Below are 16,302 nucleotides of genomic sequence, written 5' to 3'. Positions count from 1 at the left end.
TATTTTAGTCATTATATTATATGTTAATATGCAAACACAAAATGTAGTTTGCTTTAGCGTAATTTACTTATTCCTTGAATTGAAAGTGAGACATAGCTGCTCTTTTTGGACCCAAAGCTTGCTTTGTAGGTTGATTCAGACGAAAGACACTATGAAGCTGGAAGTTTCTCGTCGAGGCGGCACATCTATTTAAAAATAAATACCACTGAAACACATGTTTCTTTTATGATTTTTTTTTCCTAATGAGCGTCAATAATTGCTTGTCCAACACTATTTCCGACAAATTTGCTAACGTCGGTGAAAATTTCACAAATTTCTAATAGTGAAAGATGTTTTTTGCAACATGAAAGTTGGAAATTTCTTAGAAATATACTTTGTGGCACTCATTCGTGATGGGATAGAAATGATATATTTTATAACAGAAATAATAAGTTGAATAATCATAATTACTTGGAAGTATATATACTATAATAATCATAACTACTGGGAAGTATACATACTTTGTGCCACTCATTAGCCATTATACAACATAGAAAGCTCAAAGAGAAGACAAATTGGATATTTAAGCAAATAATGGTATTTTGAATAATAGCACACACAGCCACTCAAAGTCTCAAACCTAGCTTCACTTACTCTTTCTTTTACTATTTCAACTACTCACAGTGGGCAATGTATGAGAGAATCAACTACTCACACTTTGTTTAAAAAAAAAAAAGAGAGAGAGAGAGAGAGAGAATATGGACCATTTTCTAAAGAGCGATCATGGGATATGTATCTATTGTAGTCAACAAGGAAATGAATTCTCAAGTGTATTTTCAACAACCAAATGTTTAGAAAGAATCAAGAATACATTTATTGAAAAAGAGAAAAAGGGTGACTTCCTTTCTGCCAAATTAGGATTATGCACCAATAATATCATCACATGCATAAACAATCATGTCACCCAATGTATTTATTTATTGAAATTGAAAATATAGCTTGAGGTCCTTTGCCCTTTTCCTGCTTTCCCGCTTTAGAAAAAGTTGTATTGGTGATTTGGTTCGTACTACTACTAGATGATGCGAATTTAAGATGGATTTTGCATGCAAGTTTAACTAAGTTTGTTGCTTTTAGTTGGAACTATATATGAAAAAGCTGAATATACATATATATATATATATATATATGCAATAAGATCATATTCAATCTGTGGCGGTCCAAGACCATGATATGTATTGTTTTCTTGTCCCAATATACCTCACAAGTTTTTTTTTTTTCTTTTTTCGGGACTACCTCATCAAAAGCGCGCTTACCATGTAAATTTATGCACTGTGGCCTTATATAAAACTTCACTTTTGTCTACTTTTCTAATGCGGGATTTGGCTAAGATATCTGTCAGTTCTTCTCCTTGACGGTCTTCTCATACACCTCCCTTAGAGACTCAACGTCCTCGTTGATGCTTGCTTTATCATTGTATTAGGGGTGTCCGTCTCTGAAGAGTCAAGCTCATGGAATGTATTGTCTACTTTGGCCCGACAAACATCTCGAATTTTTCCCTTGGGTTACACTATTATCGAGCATAGAAGCGCGCATACCATGTGAAAGTTGTATTCTATTTTTATGTATAACACTTCACTTTTCTCTCTCTCTTTTCGTTGTGGATTTGCCTAAGGTTTTATAAGTACCCCATCTTTAGAGTCTTTCCCCAGCCTCAAAGTTTGTTAATCCTTCTTCTTGACCCGGGCGCCCTCATCAACTAACCTTTTGTCAAGGGCGTCGCATAAATCTTCCCTTACGGGCTCAACGTTTTCGCTGAGGTTTGTTCCACCATCATATTGCGGTAGTCTAGCTCTAATACCATATTTGTCATAACCTATGTCATATAGCTCGTATTTTCCACTATGGCCCAACAGACTTCACAGATTGTTCCTTGAGCTAAGCCATCATGGAGTCTAAAAACACCCATAGTGTGAGAACCTCTGCTCTATCTTATATAGCACTTCACTTAATTTCTCTCCATTTTCGATTTGAGATTTTCATAAGGTATCATGTGCATCTCATAATTAGAAACTTAACTAATAGCATATATAACTGTCAGTCTTTCTCCTTGACCTGTATTCATAAATCCACCCGTCTTACATACTTACAAGTCTAACAATCAATTATTTACTACTATTTTTTTCAGAGTAGAGGTTGAGGATAATATTTTGTAGCCATATCAATTCCAAATTTGTCAACTTGGAGCAACGCAATCGATTGCGATTCTCATTTGGACTTAGCCAAGAAGCTGCTTCTTCTTCGTCAACATCATTACTATCACCACCTTAATATCATTTCTTTTACAGCAGTGTCAATACTAATATTGATAAGCACTTGAATTTTTATTCAAATTGTAAACGGAAAAGGGTCAAATATACCCCTGTACTATCAGAAAAAGGTCAAATATACCCCTCGTTATACTTTGGGTCCAAATATACCCCTATCGTTATACTTTGGGTTCAATTTTCCCCTCGTTATACTTTGGGTTCAAATATACCCCTCATTTTTAGCGGAGGGACACGTGTCATCATTTTATTGGACTGTTTTAAACTATCTCCTAATTAATAAAACGGCAAAGGCTCAAATATGCCCCTGAACTATACGAAATTGCACATATTTGCCCGTCGTTAAAAGGTTGGTGCAAAGATGCCCCTAACGTTTTTTATTTGGCTATATATGCTCTTGAGTTAACGGAAAATATTGGAGGGCATATTTGTTCAGTTCGCATAGTATAGGGGCATATTTGATCCATTGAAATTCGTGAATATTATGGCACAAATAGTTCTCAGATTTTTTTGTAGTGCACTTTATGCTAGCCAATGATTTATTGCAACTGCATTTTGAAACTCCACACTTATTGTACAACCCCTCACTTTTCTCTCTTATTCTTTCACTTGTTTATGAAATGTCAGAAGCTTCGAATTCTTTAAATAGTTGTGGAAGGGTTTGTGGATGTGGAGTTGTGGAAGGGTTTGTGGACGTGGAGTTACTGCACTCCATCTCACTTATGGACTTCAAATAATTCTACTAAATTTCGATTATGAGTGAAATTCGCGAAAGGGCCAAACCACATTGAATGTTATGTAAGAAACCGTATAAATGCTTAAAATGTGATACTCTTTCTATTATTATTATTATAAAAAAATTTAGCACTGCAGGAGACATTTTTTCATGTGTCATAAGTCTAATGTAAGTTATCTCCTATTTTATGTTTATGTTTTATTGCGGCAATTGTTGCATCCATTATCGTGTAGATATTGGGACTGAGAAGACAAAAAATATCCAGAAAGAACTATTCAGATCATCAACAAATTGAAAAATAAAAATGGTATTATCATTAGTAAAAAAATCTTTTGAAAAGGGCAAATGGTGTTCTTGTTTGTGAAAACAGTCTTTAAAAGATGGTTGTAATTACATCTGCTCTTTTAGTTGTATAATTTTAATGTAATGCAATGGTGGATGGATTGGTATTACAAATGTTTTTTTATGTTTTGGAATGCAATGATATTTTGTACCATAATATTCACGAATTTCAATGGATCAAATATGCCCCTATACTATGCGAACTGAACAAATATGCCCTCCAATATTTTTCGTTAACTCAAGGGCATATATAGCCAAAAAAAAACGTTAGGGGCATCTTTGCACAAACCTTTTAACGACGGGCAAATATGTGCAATTTCGTATAGTTCAGGGGCATATTTGAGTCTTTGCCGTTAATAAAAATTTAACTCATAACCCGATATCCAATTAAAAGACCCATATCCATATATCCGGAAAATTAAAAGCAAGCTTCGAAAAGCTTCTTCAATGGCTGCCAATAGTATGACCGGCGAGCATATGACCGGAAGAAATGGCCGATCATAAAATTCCCATTTTTATCACATTGACCATGGTGGAAAAAACCCAAAAGAATGTGCAGCAGAGTAATACAAGTAAAAAAGGAAAACTAATAATCATATAGCAGTGATGAAATTGAAGAACAGGTAGTATTATTAAGACCAATACAAGTCCAATAAACTGAAAAATAGTAGAGTACTATTCAAATCAATCAGTGTTTTAAGATCTTGCAATGGCTCAACTACCACATATAGCAATTCTTGGAGCCGGCCATTTCTTCCGGTCATACTATTGGCAGCCATTGAAGAAAGATTTTTGAAGCTCGCTTTTAATTTTTTCGGTATGGGTATGGATTTTTTAATTGGATATTGGGTTATGGATTAAATTTTTATTAATTAGGAGATAATTTAAAATAGTCCAATAGAATCATGACACGTGTCCCTATATTAAAAATGAGTGATATATTTGAATCCAAAGTATAATGAGCGTATATTTAGACCCAAAGTACAACGAGAGATATATTTAACCATTTTCTGATAGTACAGGGATATATTTGACCTTTTTCCGAACGGTAAATAATGATGTCTATATATACCAAGTAATAATGATTGCTGAAAGATGTTCACTAACCTTTGATGTATAAATGCAAGTCATTATTACCTTAACAATAGAGATAAATTTAAGCATTAATAATCAGGTTTAGAATGATAAGTCACAAAGTTAGTCTCCCTAGGTAAACTGGTTTCATAAATAAGCCGTCAATAGTTTGAATAGAAGTTCTAAAATTAATCATAAGCACCTTTTTATATATATATATATTTCTGCATGGAAATGGACAAATGATGAAATTTTTAAAAAATAAACGTACGGATATAAATGATATTTCCGATGAAATAGTAAACGACTTGATCAAACAAAAAATACTCAATTCAGGTAATTATAGCTTATAAACATTTTGATGTTTACCGAACACACATAAAAGTGAATAAATACGAATCAACTTATTATTAGTTTACCCAAGCACCGTCATAAAAAACAACTACTCTCTCCATTTCAATTTATATGAATATATTTCTTTTTTAGTCCGTGTAAAAAAAAATGACTTCTTTCAATCTTTGGAAATAATTTATCTTTATGCAATGATTTATAGCCACATAAAATATATGTCCCTCATTTTATACCACAAGTTTAATAGTCTTTTCTTTTTTCTTAAACACTGTGGCTAGTCAAATAAGTTCATATAAATTAAAATAGGGGAGTAGTAAATCAGGTTCCTATTTGTCTAAAATATTTCCAATTTTCAAATCTCCGGACTCGAACTTTTTTGCTCAAACCAAGTGCGAATCAGGTTGAGAGGAAATTTTAGTGGGCCGAGTATCTTGGGCCAGGCTTGAAAAGAGTCCAAGCAGCCCACCAGGGCAGGTTACATGAAACTAGCCCATGATAATTGTAATTTTACGATTTATGACTCAGAATGAAGATATTGCACGGTTTGTACTTCAAATGGGCTGGTCTTTAATTTTTGTTCTTCAAATGGCCAGGTTTTAAATTTCTGTCCTTCAAAATCGAACTAGTGTGTAGGGGGGCACAAATTCTTTAAGGGATCCGACATAACCTGTGTGATATTTTGCTGCGAAAATATAAATTTATGCCCCGGGAAAAAATGTTTGTTTGAGGGACAAGAATTAAAGACCAGCACATAATAGAGATAAAGTGCAAATGACTCCTCAGAAACGAGGCTTGGAAAATTGATGGAAAGAATTGGGGACAATTTGCACGATTGCCATTCATACGGGGGAGTCCGGAACCAAAATACCCTAAAAAAAAATATATTTTGAATCAAAATACCCCAACAAAAAAAAAAGTTATCAAAGTACCTTTAGCGCAGTATTTTACTGCGCTATAGCACTTCACGGAGACGGAGCCGTTAAGTGCTATAACGCAGTAAAATATTGCGCTATCCAAAAGATTTTCTCACCTATAGCGCATTATTTTACTGCGTTATAGGAGTTTGTCTCTCTCCTATAGCGCAGTAAAATACTGCGCTATATTACTTCACTATAACCCGATCGGGTTTCACCACTGGTCCCCTACAGTGGAAAAACAATTTCAAAACACCATTGGAGGCGAGCCAAGGTGGTCCCCACATCTTAAAAACGTCGTTTTCTATTAAATTTCATTCGGAAAGTGTAGATTCTCGGTATATTCAAGTCAAGGAGCAAGATTCTAAGTTCGAATTTTGAGAAAAAGCGGCGTACAACTCGATTAAAATAACTCTACAAAAAATCTTCGATTAAGGTTTTCTACTATGAACTTTTGTTATTATTTTGTTATATACATTATATTGCATGCATGTTTAACATTTAATCGTCGTTAATTTCCAAAAAAAAAAAATGCATAAATTTCATTTTTTTGGGGGGGGGGGGGGGGGGGGGTTAATCGGGTTGGGCAGTGGCCTCAGCCACTGTTCCGTTTTTTTTGTTTTTGTTTTGTTTAATTCATTATTTGTTAAATGTTTATGAATTGTTAATTTGTTTAATGTTTATGAATTGTTTATTTGTTATATGTTTATGAGTTGTTAATTTGGTTAATTATTTATGAATTGTTAATTTGTTATATGTTTATGAGTTGTTAATTTGGTTAATTATTTATGAATTGTTAATGAATTATTATTTTGTTAATTGAGTATTTGTTAAACATTCTTTATGAATTGAAAGAAGTCGATTGGTAATGAATTATTATGTTGTTAACACTTTGTTTGGATGATTATTATGTATTGTTTTGACATTTATCATATTGTGTTGTATTGTATAGGACCAAATCAGTGGTTACATAAAATAGAACATTTCGTCGTTACATAACAATAAAATTAAAGTAGCAATCCAAGCAAACATTTTATTTAAATTAACAACATAATATAATACAATAGGTAACAACCATCCAAACAAGTTGTAAACGATTATGAAATGTTAATCTATATAATTTTAAAAGCGTGAATATATATGTTAAATAAAAAAAGATTATCTTAAAAAGAATAGTTAAAATTCTTCTTTTCAAAAATACATAAGCTAACGAAAAAAATGTAAAGTTTATAGGAAAATATGTGATCGACGAATATACTCTTTTAGTTTAATTTTATCGTAGTTGTGTTGGCTATTTGGTCAACTAAAAATATATCACATATTCAAAATAGAGTTCCAAACAAATATTACTGCTGAATTTCGATTAGTTAATATAATTTATCTTTCATTTCAAGAATAATGACTAATTTAGTTTGTACAGACCGGACTCTTTCATGGATCCGAATGTTCCCCCTGGACCGGATGTTCCCCCGGCGCCCGATGCTCACCCGGGGCCCGATGATCACCCGGTGCCCGCTGTTCACCCGGGGCCCGCTGATAGATCAGTATTGTCTTTGCAAGACAATCATAGGTCAGAGTTATTATGGGCCGGTACTATAGAGATATCTACTAGGCTCCGTCCCCGTAGGCTGCAGAGAGCATGGGCTCTTTTACGCGAGCACCCCCACACCCTCGCGTGTTGGAGATATTGTTTCAGGGCGGCATCTACCGTTGCGTGTCCGTTGGTCGGGTACAGCATGATTGGACGCTCATCACGGCCATGGTTGAGCGGTGGAGGCCAGAGACACATACCTTCCATCTTCGCACTGGTGAGGCCACGATTACCCTTCAGGATGTGGAGGTCCTCTTTGGATTGTGGGTAGATGGAGAGCCACTGTACACTCGGTACGAGCCTCGTCCTGGTAGGACATGGGTGACGGAGTTGACTAGGCTCACCCACTTCGTGCCTGATGCCACGGCCCAAATCTCGGGACAGAGTCGGGTTCAGCTTAGTGCACTCTGCACTTATTTGGAGGGTCTGGATCCGGTTGACGACGGCACCCCGCAGGACGATGTTGATCGTCATGCCCGTTTGTACCTGCTTATTATATTCGGGGGCATCTTTTTCTCGAATTCATCAGGTGTCTTTGTCAGTTTACGTTACTTGGTTTTCTTGGAGCATCTGGACCGCTTGGGAGACTACAGCTGGGACGGTGCTGTTTTGGCGTATCTTTACAGATGCCTGTGCCGAGCGTCTATTGGTGCTGTCAGAGATGTGTGTGGATTTTTTGCTCTTCTCCAGGTAATATTTTAAGTGTGCGTTCCTTTAATGTCAACAAACCTCTTGAAAGGACAACTAAAAAATCGTATTTTATAATATCGCTTACAGTTATGGGTGTGGGAGAGGATGCTGCCTTTTCAGCCCGTACCTAGGCATCACCTCGAGATTGACATGCCTTATGCGAGGAGGTGGACAACGGGTTTTGACCGGGATGTCGATACGCACCACAATATTCTTCAATTCCGGGACCAGCTTGATCACATGACGGACGATGCGGTAAAACAATTTAAATTTATATTAATAATTTAATTAAACGTCTTTTCTACTTGGTGATCACTGATTTGTATTTATATGTTATGCAGCTATTTATATGGACGACGTACGCTACTATATTAGATGGTTTGCCCCCCTTCTGTAGGGCAGGTCAGGGGGTTTGGAGGTCGCGGTGTCCATTGATACACCTGGACATCGTAGAGGATCACATGCCCGAGCGTGTCTTACGACAGTTTGGGCATACACAGAGTATACCCCCTGATGTCCGTCATGAGCTCCGACACTACCAGCGGGACGACCGGGCTGCCGTTGATGACGATTTTTTGGCTTTCATGGATGTCCAGCTCCACCGTTGGGAGAACAGGTTGGGCACTTTAGCAGTGGTCGGCCATTTGACTCCCATTGAGCAGTACATGCGCTAGTATCATCAGATCACACGCCGATTGATCGGCAACCCAGCTCTGCGTCCCCCTAGTGATGTAGGATACTCAGCACTCGCGGGGCAGTACGAGGCATTGGTAAGTTTATCGTATTTAGATTTATCTAATTTCATTAATTGTTACGTTTCAAAAATAAACTTTTTTTGTTTCTGTTAAACACAAATGCAGCTGGTGGTCGTACAACGTTTACGCATCTTGGGGTTAGAGCATATGCCTTACCCTAGGCTTGCGGGGCTTGCCGCGGAGATGGTTAGGATATTCGAGGATGGTATCCGGCCGGCAGACGAGATTAGGAGCATGGCGGAGCCTGTTCCGGAGGCTGAGTATCAGGCAGCACCGGGTGCTCCCAGAAGAGGAGGCCGTGATGGCAGAGGACGCCGTGCTACTGGAGGACGCGGTGCTGCTGCTAGAGGACCTGGTGGTGGATGACACCATCTGGTAGATGAGGCGGATGAGGCCGATCCCATTCCTGAGGGCGTTCACGGTCTAGTCCATCCGCAGCCCTTGCAGGCCGGTGGCAGCTCACCTAGGGACTCACCTACGTTTACGCCGGCGCTCTTACTTGTTGAGATACCCGGGTCTTCATCACAGCTGAGCCAGGATGCATACATGGAGGAGCGTGATAACGTTGATTGGGCGGCGTTACGCGCTTCATTAGCTGATGAGCGGCCTATGAGGAATTTAGAGGGAGCTCGGATTCTTGACTTCGATGAGTTTTTTATCCCGGTTAGTATTTAAAATACTTATTTGTTCATTTAAATTATTTATTTTAAATATATATATGTTACTCATTATTTAGTACTGTTTTATATTTTAGGATTCGGCGCCAGCGGGTCCATCAGAGCCACTCACTCAAGCATTTTCTCATGGGCCTGCCGAGCCAGCGATGTCTTCCCATGTGACTCTCGAGCCACATGTAAGCTTTTAATTAAAATTAGTTTTATTCAATATAAGGTCAATATTTAATATACATATTTGATCATTAAAAGTACTTATTATTTCATTTTTTTCATATTTTAGGATTCGGCGCCAGTGGGTCCACAGGAGCTGCCTATTCCGGAGCATTCTCATTAGCCTGCCGAGACAGAGGTGTCTTCTCATGAGACTACCGAAGCGCATGTAAGTTTTTTACTTAAAACTAATTTTATTCAATATAAGGTAAATATTTATTTAATTTTTATAACCTTTACTTGGACTTCGAACAGCATGTCGTCCAGGAGACTACCTTATATTCACCACCACACCCATCTCAGGAGCCTACAGACCCATCTCAGCAGCCTACTCAAGCGCCCGTTGACACACAGGTTTGATTAAATAAATAACGTTAATGTATTCAATATAAATAAAAAATGGTACTAATATTTATATACTTTTCAGGTTCATCCTTCGGCGCCTGCGGTGGCGACTCCCGACGAGGAAGAGGTCGAGTTTCCAGACCCAGCTCAGCCTGAGGTTCTGAGCGTGCAGCGGGAACACATCCCAAGAAGAAGCACGTTCTAGTTAAGGGCGCAAGGGCTAGGGGAAGAGGAGATGATCATGGCTTGGAGAGCCCGGTTATTAAGAGGAAAAAGGGCGATGGAGACGATGGCGAGGGCGGTGGGGATGGTATGAGCCTTAGGCCTAGGGATAGTCTCCGGCATACTACATGTGGGACCCATCCTCGATAGTGTATATACATTAGTGTTGTACAATTTATCATAAATATTATCTATTTTTTGCATATTTATAAATATTATCTTAGTCTTTATTATTGTTTATAGTATCACATCCTAAATTGATAATAAAAAAAAACGTGACACATTCGAAATAAAGTTAAGAATTAATTTAAAACTAAGACGAAACCCTAAAAGATAAATAACTTAAAGCTAATGACTGCAAGTCTTCAAACAAAAAAGGACTTCGAGCACGTTTCAACCACTAAAATGACAATCCAAAGTATTGCGTATTCTTGATGTGTTGAGCCTGTTTTATTAATCGTACAAATATAACTAGAGTTCTATATAAAATATTGAAGTTCCAGAATCTCAAAGCATGATTAATATACTGCTAAACTACGTAAAAAAGATAAACTACGTAAAGAGGAGTGAAAATGTGATGGTATTAAAAATGGCAAACTCCTATAACGCAGAAAATACTGCGCTATAGGTGAGAGAAAGTTTTGGATAGCGCAGTATTTTACTGCGTTATAACACTTAACGGCTCCGTCTCCGTGAAGTGCTATAGCGCAGTAAAATACTGCGCTAAAGGTACTTTGGTAACTTTTTTTTTTGTTGGGGTATTTTGGTTCAAAATGTTTTTTTGTGGTAATTTTGGTTCCGGACTCTTCATACGGGCTGGTCTTTAATTTTTGGCCCTCCATTCGTTGGTCTTTAATTTTTGCCCTTCACTTAAATGGTGGTTGAAAATATCCCGAGGTTTAGGGTTCGAAATTCAGCAGAGTCGATAACAATAATAGTTTCGCAATGAACTTATGCCCATTCAGGCGAAGTTACATAAAACCTATGTGTCACACCCCCAACGAGAAGTATGACAGGCTCCGACCCATAGGCCGAAAGTCACCTAACTTAACAGTTACTTGGACATCACATACCATAACTCAAAGAACATCTGCATGCAGAAAAGGCCCAACATAGAAATATTCGATAATTCAACACATATGTACACATGCGGACCGACAAGGTCGCCACAATATAAGATATATCATAAAGCCGACAAGGCTATCAGAAAAATATCAAGAAGCCAAAACAAGGCCGACAAGGCCATACATAATATTTACATATCTCACTATGTCCATGAGCCTCTAAGAGTATACATATGAACATATATTATACTAACAGAAAAGTACCAAAAGATAGCAAGTCCGAAGTAGTGGTACTTGCTAACACTGCTAAAGCTGGAAAATCCTACTGTGGTTGCTCCTCGATAACTCTGTCAGCGCCTGCAGCACGAAATGCAGCGTCCCGTGCAATGGGACGCCAGTACGGATAAAAGTACTGAGTATGTAAGGCAGGAGGGTAACAACATAATTAAGATATAATGTAACATTAATAAAGGCAAAAGAAAACCGAACATCTGGAAGTAGCACAAAATACAATGCCGGATGAAATCATTGGTATGCTTACACATATAAATATATGTACGTAATAGATAGTATCCATGCCCGGCCGTAAGGCTCGGTGTTATATGTGTAAGATCATGCCCGGCCATTAAGGCTCGGTGTTATCATCATTAGCCCGCGTCCGGGGCAATATCATAACATGTCCACTACAGTGGTGTGCGCATTTACGCGCCATGCCCGGACGACTATAGCGCAGCACAGTATAGTAAAATAGTGCTTTACATTTATTTATATGTATATACCATTGTTGGTCCGAACCGGGAAAGCTGCGCAGGACCCCACTTTCCTTCCGCGATGCGGATGAAAAGCGCAATGTACTGAGGCCTCCCGCTTTCCTTCCGCGCTGCGGATGGAAAGCCTGATGGTAATGCCCAGAGCTGATTTTGGATGAGAAGTCAATGATCTGACCTTGGCCTTTCGGAGTGACATAAGGTCGGTAGCCTCCGAATAGCTTATGGAGTTCGTATCGAGTCCAAAGGAGTAATCGATGATGATAAGTAAAATAGTATTTTAAGAATCAATATAATAACAAGACAATAAGATTTGAAATACAAAGCATGGGAATAGAGTGGATTTGTTATGGAACGCTTGTGTTTTATATTCTAGTTGGATTCGTGCCAACGAAAGAGGGAAACGAACACCTTACATACCTTATCCGTCAAGCCACCACTTAAAGAGTTCCTTACACCGATGCTTGCCCTTCACCCGAACCTATATATCGAGAAATACATCTTTAATCACACTTTTATCATATTTCCATCAACTTATAAGCACTAATTATGGAAGACTAATTTGGGTTACGAAAATTTGGGCAGCATCTCCCCTATATCATCGACTTCCTCCAAATACCAAAACAATTCCCAAACAATACCAACAACATCAACAACAACATCCTCAATATTCTACAAGATAAATATGTATATTTCATCAAAAACTCTCTTCAAACCTCAATCCATAAGCCAACAACATCAACACAACAAACTATAACTTTATTCTTGTAAATATTCCTTAATCAATGTCGATAAAGAGAGAGATTCAATTATTCATACCTTATATTTACTAAAGTAGCAAGATCTTTAATATTTACTTTGTTTCCAAGCTAACTCCAACACAAAACAAAATTATAATCGCGACTACACGTTGTCCGGACCTCGATTAATATTCCGTAGCTTGAAATTTACTCAAAATCCTCACTTTTATGTGTTATAAGAGCCCCCTTGTTAGCTGAATTTTCTGGAATATTTTGGAGAATTATGATGGAGAAAATTGGGGTTTTTAACCTTTTTATAGTGGCTAGGGTCGGCAGTACTGTAGCAGCATTGTAGCAGCTCTGTTTCTGCTTTGTCAGCTGAGTTTGTAATGTCCATAATTCTCTACTCCGATGTCATATCGACAAGTGATCTGTCGCATTGGAAACTAGACTCGACGAATTTCATTTTAGGATTTGAAACACCTTAAAATTCCTAATATATATGGAGATATACCCCTCCAAGGTTGACTCAAAATTCTATTTCAAATTTTTGACAAACTTATTTTCCTTGATTTGCTTGGTCCCAGAGTTTCCCATAGCTTATTATATGAACTTAAACCCTCGTAACCATGAGATAGATGCATACAATCTCCTATATCCTAGGAAATGCTCCACGTCTAGACTTAAACAACTAACGCCTAGTAGATTTCCCGTACAAGACTACGAGGTGTAACATTCTCCCCCCCCCCCCCCCTTCAAAAACATTCGTCCTCGAATGTCGGATACCCGAGGGTTAATAAAATCTCCACGGAACTTAGTAAAGTATCTCTCGTGATTAGAGCATCTCTAATCTCCTACATGTCACAAGTTGATACGCTCAAATTACACCTATTAATGGCGTAAAGCGGACGTTGTCAAATATAGTAACCCAACAAGGTTGGGGTCGAATCCCACAGGGAATATGGAGAGAAAAGAGTACTAATCGTATGCGATACCGGTCTTTAAATGCTTTAATCCTATTCCGGATAGTTTGAATTGATTGTTGAATAATGTAATTGAATACTTTGACTTAAAATGTAATTAATGTGAGAGAGAGAGACTAAGGTTGTGTTCCCCAATTTGATTAGATATTATGCTTCAGGTTTCAAAGTGATATACTTCTAATGGTTGTTCTATGAATATGCACTTGGTCTCTTAAAGACTTCTTAATGTTTCCCAACAGTTAAGCAGTATTTCCTCTTTATGATTCTTCCGAATATAAAAGAGTTACAATCGAAGAGCGACCAATGATGCCAATTTAGACTTATTCTTATTCCTAAGTTAGTCTATTAAACGAGGGTTAACGCCTCGAGTCATTGTTATTCAATCTTACCAATATTGACTCTCTTTCCCAAGAAAAGTCAATATAATGGCTTCGGCTAATGCTTGCAATCATTACCCAACGTTACAACTCAAAGATAGAATAAATAACAACAACCATTATGCATATATCAATAATAGAAACCCATTCACATAATACCCATCATGGGATTCACAACCTTAGAATTGAAATTAGCTACTCATAATGTTTCTTGACAGAAAAAGCTTAAAGATTAACATAATACACTTACAATACTAATACAAGATGGAATGAGAGTGAAGTTGTTGCCTTAAATGCTCCAACCACTTCAAGATTAAAAACCTAGGGTTTATGCCTCTAAAATAAAATCTGAATGTTGAATTAAAACCCTACATTATGTATTTATAGAGCCAAAAATCGCGCCAAGTTTCTGGACAAAAATGCCCTTACGCCGCATTGTTACCGACCGTAACTCAGGTTACGGTCCGTCCTTCATTTCGTCATTTGACCACTTTGACGTTACGGCCACCATGCGACGGACCGTACCCTGTGTTACGGTCCGTCCTTCTGAAGCGTAAGTGGTGACAATTACTTGGCAACTCTCTGGAATTTTGGATGATGTTACGGTGAAGGGTTACGGACCGTAACATGAGTTACGAACCGTAACACTGAAGGTTTTATTGAAACTCTCTGGAAATTTAGCTCATGTTACGGTGACATGTTACGGACCGTAACACTCCACCGTAACACTGATGGTTTCAATGAAAACTTTCTGGAAATTCAGGCCCTGTTACGGTTCAAAGGTACGGACCGTAACATGAGTTACGGACCCTGTTACGGTCCGTAACATGAGTTACGGTCCATAACATGAGTTACGGAGCGTCGCTTAGCTCCAATTTGTCCGTTTTTTCAGCATTACTTCTCATTTCCGATCCTTAGTTAATCAACCCTATAAAACACAAAAATAACATAAGAAACAATGTAAAAACACTTAAAATCAAGCAACATGTCTAGTTACAAAGGCATAAAATGTGCTAAAATTCACGGCACATCACAAGTCCTAATCATAAGTCCTACATGATACCGTAATCAATGACACGCAGTCATACAATGATTATAATAATATTTCTCATCTTATTGAGTCTTGAGGGGGGGTTTAAATATAACTTTTACCTTGTAAGTAATTTGCGGATGTAGCAGAACCTTGCAAGAATCCTTTCGGAGTAGTATCATCTGTGACTGGGAATAAATGGGGATACTTGGACTTCATTTCTGCTTCGGCTTCCCATGTCATCTCTTCCTTGTCTTTACTCCTCCATAGAACCTTCACTAAAGTCACGTCTTTGTTTCGGAGTCTGCAAACTTGTCTGTCGAGAATAGAAATTGGCTCTTCCTCATATGTCAGATTTTCTGTAACTTGTATATCGTCAACAGGTACGATTCTGGATGGATCTCCAATACACTTCCTAAGGATGGACACATGGAAAACTGGATGAACTGCTTGCAGTTCTGATGGAAGCTCCAATTCATAAGCCACCTGGCCTACCCTTCGGATGATCTTATAAGGTCCGATATATCGGGGATTAAGTTTCCCTTTCTTACCAAACCGCATCACGCCTTTCATAGGTGATATCTTCAGAAACACCCTATCACCTACTTGAAATTCTAATTCTCGTCATCGTACATTTGCATAAGATTTCTGACGACTCTGAGCTGTATGCAATCGTTCTTGAATAAGCTTTATCTTTTCAATAGCCTGATGAACAAGGTCTGGCCCAAATAAGCTTGCTTCTCCGACTTCAAACCAACCGGCAGGGGACCTACACTTCCTACCATAAAGAGCTTCATACAGAGCCATTTTGATACTGGCATGATAGCTATTGTTATAAGCAAACTCTATCAAAGGCAAATGATCATCCCAACTTCCTTGGAAATCCAGTACATAAGCTCGTAACATATCTTCTAAGGTCTGAATAGTCCGCTCAGCTTGCCCGTCTGATTGCGGATGGAAAGCCGTACTAAGATTTACTCGAGTACCAAGACTTTCCTGAAAAGATTTCCAGAACTTTGCTGTGAACTGTGCGCCTCTGTCTAAAATAATTGACAGCTGAATGCCATGAAGGCGCACAATCTCCTTAAGATATAGCTTAGCATAGTCTTCAGCAGTATAGGTAGTTCTTAC

Source organism: Lycium barbarum, chromosome 9, assembly GCF_019175385.1.
Source record: "Lycium barbarum isolate Lr01 chromosome 9, ASM1917538v2, whole genome shotgun sequence".
Taxonomy (NCBI): Eukaryota; Viridiplantae; Streptophyta; class Magnoliopsida; order Solanales; family Solanaceae; genus Lycium; species Lycium barbarum.
Note: the sequence above shows the minus strand (reverse complement) of the source record.